Source organism: Bombus pyrosoma, linkage group LG18, assembly GCF_014825855.1.
Source record: "Bombus pyrosoma isolate SC7728 linkage group LG18, ASM1482585v1, whole genome shotgun sequence".
Lineage (NCBI taxonomy): Eukaryota > Metazoa > Arthropoda > Insecta > Hymenoptera > Apidae > Bombus > Bombus pyrosoma.
In genome coordinates this window covers 718,451-724,230 of record NC_057787.1, presented here as the reverse complement: position 1 = coordinate 724,230, position 5,780 = coordinate 718,451, and the positions used below count along the sequence as shown (strand labels likewise).

The window sequence follows — 5,780 nt, the reverse complement described above, 5'->3', positions numbered from 1 at the left end:
TAAAGATGCGAATGGATAACTTCATTGTTACCGGCACGATCCATATCGTTGCTCCGTTGTGTTTAAATCATCGCGAATGCAACGCATGTCTCGATTTGCTAATTACCACGATATGCGGTTACACGTCGTTAAATAAACTCGTTGGGTGTTCACGGCGAGAATAATTAAGTAGTACAGTCAGGCTCGGAGATCGGCGCGCATTAATATCGCAATTGCAAAGAAAGGGAGGAAGCACTGGTTTAATTAGGCCTCGTGTTATGCATATCGGTCGCAACGGCGCGTCTCACGATTATTTTGCCTCGAGCAAAAAGACAATTCCCTCTATCGAATCGTGACTGCTTATCTAACCAGTGCAGTGGCCACCAGGAAGTGCAACTCCATTTACAAGTCACCGGCGTTATCTGTTCCACCAAAAACTGTCGAGTGTCTTCGTTAAGCGCGGTTCGCTCGCCACAGATAAGCTATCGATTTTTTACGACGCGCGCTTCTTCGTACGATCTGCTATCGAATCGACTGAAAACGTTTCGCATCGTAATATGTCTACATTCGAACGAAAGACTTCATTTCATAGGCAATTTCTCGTAAATCGTTGAACGTAAAGCAATATTTCGTAACAGTTACTGACACTCCCCGTGTACGATATTTGAAATACACACATGTTTTGATAAAGGCTGTGTCTAAGATTCTTTACGTCTTAATCCCCTTTCCGTTTCGACGAATAAAAGGATTTTTAATATCGCAAGGGGATGTTTAACATTAAAACGTTTGAAATGAAAAATTATGCGCATCAGTAACGATTGGTAATTTAGTATTTTTTAATATTACGTAAAATCCGATGGATTCTTTCTAATCTAACGTGTAACCAAGACGGCAACTTGTTACGTTTTATCATCATCAGGCGTCGACCGAACGGGCGAGTTCTTAAAGTTCGTCAGGCCGCGGAACCGTTAAAAAGACATGAAGAAACTTTACAGACAGCAGGTAGTCCGAGAAGAAGGGAGAAAAGTTTCGTTAAATTCACCCTCTTTTAAGGATATTTTTCTTACCAAGCGGGACCAAACAGACCATACACACGGTCGGACTAAATGAAAATGAATAACGAGCCGCTGATTGTGACGTTAAGGACACTCGAACGTACCCACGTCCGATCGTTTATACGCTTGTCCGACATCGGCGTTAAAAGCATTCGATGATAAATCACATGCTTCGAGAAATTTAACGAATCTCGACAATGAAAAATGCTATTAAAGACGAACGCTGGCAAAGTCTTTTTCTATTATCGTCAGGCTATATCAGGATATTTCTTTAAATCATCGCATACTTTGTGACGGAACGTACTTTGTCATTAAACAGACTGAAACTAGGCTCGTGTAAAACCAAGATAATGATCGATCACGTAGATTTTCCAGTTTTCCGATCGCTGAAAACCTCCATCGATGAATAATGCACGACACGATACTGGAAAACTGGCGAATCCAGCTGATAAATCAACGCGAAACAAGTCATGCAAATCTCTTTACTTTCGATTGTATTTTTACATGCGACATTGTAATGTGTTATTTTTATAGTTGGCAACGTGCCTTGTGGACGATTCAGCACCTCGTTTCCCCAGCTGTACATAATGGATTTGCATCGTTTCGATAACGAAATTGTTAAAAAGTAAAAACAATTATGCAAACTAAAAAAGTTTCAGATTATAATAATTGACCATCGGCTACTGTAATAACAAATTATCAGTTACTTCGCGGTAACCGCGTATCGCTGTCGCGCCACGGCACGTGCAAATTTTCGTCGGGTTCGCGTGTTTAAAAGAGCAAATGCATTGAAATGTTGAGGCGTATCGGCAGCTGGAGCGCGCGAGACGCATTGTGACGGATGTTTCGTTCGTCGATTTCCTCGATGGACATTCGGTTGCTCGATTTAGACGAATATACGTATCGATAATAAAAGTTTCGAAGGACAGGAGGACAACTTCTGTGAGTGGAATATAATGCTGCAGAAAGCAGGATATTCCAGGAACTCGCGAGTAATGCTTCTTATTTTTCTCGTGGTCACAGAAGATGCAGGAAAATATTCGAAGCTTTGTAAACATCTCTTACGGATTTATCACGCGCGTTATAGGGAAACAAATATAATTGGATAATCGAGTCTCCTCGGTAAGATTTCAAAGAAGCAACGCTAATGAAACTTTACAGCGTTTGACACAACGTGCACGGCAGGGGCATAAAAGTTTTCTACGATACATATATTGAGTTCGACCTCGCAGTTAAGAAATGGGACATAGTTTAGAAAAAAAATGGAGGCCTGTGCATATTCATTTCGATATTTTCTAGATAAGAGTTTTTGCTATGCCACTATATAATTACATACTCGTCAACACGCTTATTACATTCGACCTTGAAAATGTATCACGTTGCTATATAGGGACACTTACTCAACGTTGTACAATTAAACGTATGTATTTCTTTCTTCTTCTTTCGCGTTCCAGATTGTTGAAATTTAAACTCGTACCTCGTATTCCTGGGATACGAAAACGATCGGGGTTAACGTCTCTCAATCAACGCGAGAGTGGCAAAGAAGAGACAGAAAGAAGAAGAAGAACAAAGGGAAAAGAAAAGAATCGCGTAATCCTGCAGACGTAATCGAAAGCAAAGGTAAAACGCGTTAATTTACCAAGGCGATTCATTAAAGGTACGCGAGCGGCCTCGTAAATAGCTGACTGTTAGTCTTTGTTTTTACGGGCCAGGTTCTTGTTGCACGCGTTAAGCAGAATCGTGTACGATTATACTTTCAGATACAGCGTCGTTCGACTTTGTATTTTTCACACGTAGCAGCGTTGTTTTCTTATCACGGAGCCGGAGTGGCTCGTAAGTCGTGCACAAAATCGCTTCGTGGAACTCGTCTCTCACACCCTGTCTGTTCGCCATTGTTTCAGCAACCCCCCAGACGCGATTCGAACCGTCCACTTCCGTAAGAAGAGGCGGCTAGGGCTGGCAATCGAGGCAGCTTTCGCATCGTTTTTCGAGATCGCATGATTTTTCTTTTTAAGCTTGGAAGCTTTATTCGTCGAATAAAAACGCGTTCGCAAGCTCGTTATTAGAACCGGAACGTCTACTTCTCAAACAGAGGTACAACGACAGAGTCGCCATTAATTATCGGATAGGAATAGGATACCTAAAATTTCTGTGTCTTCGAGTATTATGAACAAAGTACCTAAAATTTGTTAGAGTCTTTCGACGAATGTAACGAATGTAATATTGTTCGTAATTGTTCGAACAACAAACGTTTTATTTTTTGTCACTTATTGAAAGTTACGTAAGGATTTCTTGCTACTTTTAACACGAACGATCCTTTATCGGAACGGTGAACATTGATCGTTGGTTAGAAATTGCGCGTGTCTTGAATGTAAATTATTCAAGAAATATCAATCGAGCATCGATGTCGCTCGAATGTGTAATTATGAGTGGAAATATAAGTATATCGAGACGAAATCACGAGCGTTACAGCACGACGGAAAATGTTGTACAACAGGACGTTATATAAGATGAAGTTGAAGTGCAGTTTCATGGTTAATCCGAAGCGAGGATCCGCGCTATCGATCGTATTTTGAAGTTGTTACCGAACGTATACATATAGGTATTTAGGTTTCCTGTAGTTAAACTTCATAACTGTAAATAACATTGTAATTTATACGATAGAAGCGCCAAGTGTCTTCGAAATAAATTTATACAAGACCAGAGGCGTATTCTCTCCACTTTCTTCCTTTTTTTTTTTTTTTATTAAATTCCAGATATTCCGTTCGATTTGTGCCGTGGCCATCGATCGATCGAACATCGATACGCTTAACGGGACCCGAAACGTGTCGCTCTAACGAGATGAAATAAGGAACGAAGGCAAGGACCACTACAAACTGCTTTTTCTCATTAGGGCAAATAAATGAAGAAAGTAACGAATGGTTTTCATTCACGAGAATCGCAGGATGGCTCGATAAGTGGACGGCCGGTTCGATCCGCTTGAAAACAGGTTCAAGTAAACGTTACTCGCGTAATTGACAGCGCTCTCCGGACACTCAGAAAAGGGCACACGCTCCAAGAGAAGGAAAAAAGGAAGCAGAAGGAACTAGCGAAAAGAAGCCCGACTTAATTCCAGGTGGGCAGATAAGGGCGGCGATTCGACTCTGAAATCGCTACCGCTCTAACGACCAACCGATCTTTCGATTCATAACGATCGTTAATAATAGAATAAATTTCACGTGGCGGAATCAACGTTACCGCGCTCGAGTATTACGAGAAGCCAATTTTATTCCGATCTTCGAACCTTCTTTCGTCGTTCCGATAGGCCACACGGTCTCGCGTTTAATTATGCAAAGTCGATGGAACTCGATGTTACCTCGGATGAACGCGTGGGACATTCGTCCGATTTTCGGTGGAATAAAATCGGCGAATTGCGCGAAAGATAGGACATAAGAATCGAGAGGCGAGCGAGTGTCGCGTGTTTAATCCATTCGAGAAAACTGCTGTCTTGTATCTTACGGGAATGGTAAAGCATTTCGCCGAACGACAAAGATCGTCACTTTCCTTTCGAGTGGTTTCTGTTAAAAGCGTTTAGCTGTTTCCGAACGGCAATTACGTATGCGCAATGGTACGACGATGAGTACTTATATTTCCCGATGACATAACGTCAGAAATGACGTAATCAGCTTCTACGTTGGAGTTACTAGTTCGCTACCTGAAGCTTAGAGCCTGAAGATACACCGCCTTTCCAAACCAATCGTTTCTGCTACGTTGAATTACTTCTATGGGCTAAACATTCTCCGTACAACGAAAGTATGGCAGACCGATTTTTGTCCATTTTCTGACTCTTATGTCATTCGGCGGCGAAACACAAGTACATTAGTACGAACTGGACGAGAAGGGGAATAAATACGAAGCTTTTGAAATATTCGCGTTAATATTCGCGTTAGCTTAAGTGGATCGACAATAATCCGCACAGGCGACGTTAGCAATGTTTTTTAAATACTCAAAGAGGCGACAGAAATCGGCATATCTAACCCGTAAATCAAATGGTAACGTAGTACTTTGCGTGTAAAAGTTGCCCTTTCGTAGAACACTGGAAATATGACTTATGGTGTTGTTCACCTGCGATGTTCGACTATGGCCAGGTCCACCTTGGAGCAGAGGAGTCAGCATGGACAAAGACAAAAAGAAGTGGGTTGGCAAAAGCGAGCGACGAACAGCAAATCGGCGCAAACAGAAGAAATCGAGCGAAGCGTGGTCGACGCACAATTTCCGATCGCGAAGACAGAAACGACGGGGACCATGCACGCAACAGATGGGGAACGTGGGCGGCATCGCGGGTCCCGGAGTAAATAAACGAATTAGTAAATAACGAATTTTATCCGACGGCATTGGCCAGGAATCCGATAAGCTGGCACCGCACCGGTGCGCTGTGCGACCGTCACAGGGAGTAGGGGATCGCGCGTATAAAAAGTGCGCGTTATGCGTACCTGTCCGTCCAATGGGGTGGCTTCGCGAACCGGAAAGGGGGAACCAGCCTGCAGGATTATCGAACGACCGTGCAGCGGAGAACCGTGGAGGTACGAAAAGGTAAGAGAAAAAAGAAGACGAAGAAAAAAGGTGGAAAGGAAGAGGAAGGAGTATATATATAGAGAGAGAGGGAGAGAGAGTGAAAGAAAAACGGCAGGAATCGAGGTATGGTTCCTTATGGAGAACGGGTTCGAGCGTCGGCTCGACGTACTGGGAAAACGAAGAAAACGAGCC

At 42.8% G+C, this 5,780-nt stretch overlaps 1 long non-coding RNA gene across 2 annotated transcripts; it reads left to right on the top strand.

Annotated features, from left to right (window-relative positions):
- The first annotated feature begins 1,762 nt into the window (after window positions 1-1,762).
- LOC122577219 lies at window positions 1,763-3,714 on the top strand. Of its 2 annotated transcripts, none has more exons than XR_006320142.1 (3): window positions 1,763-1,976; window positions 2,058-2,156; window positions 2,489-3,714. It is a non-coding gene; the product is annotated as an uncharacterized LOC122577219 (long non-coding RNA). The 2 variants fall into 2 exon arrangements; XR_006320143.1 differs by having other exon boundaries at window positions 1,763-2,156; window positions 2,489-2,654; window positions 2,795-3,714.
- The last annotated feature ends 2,066 nt before the right edge of the window (window positions 3,715-5,780 follow it).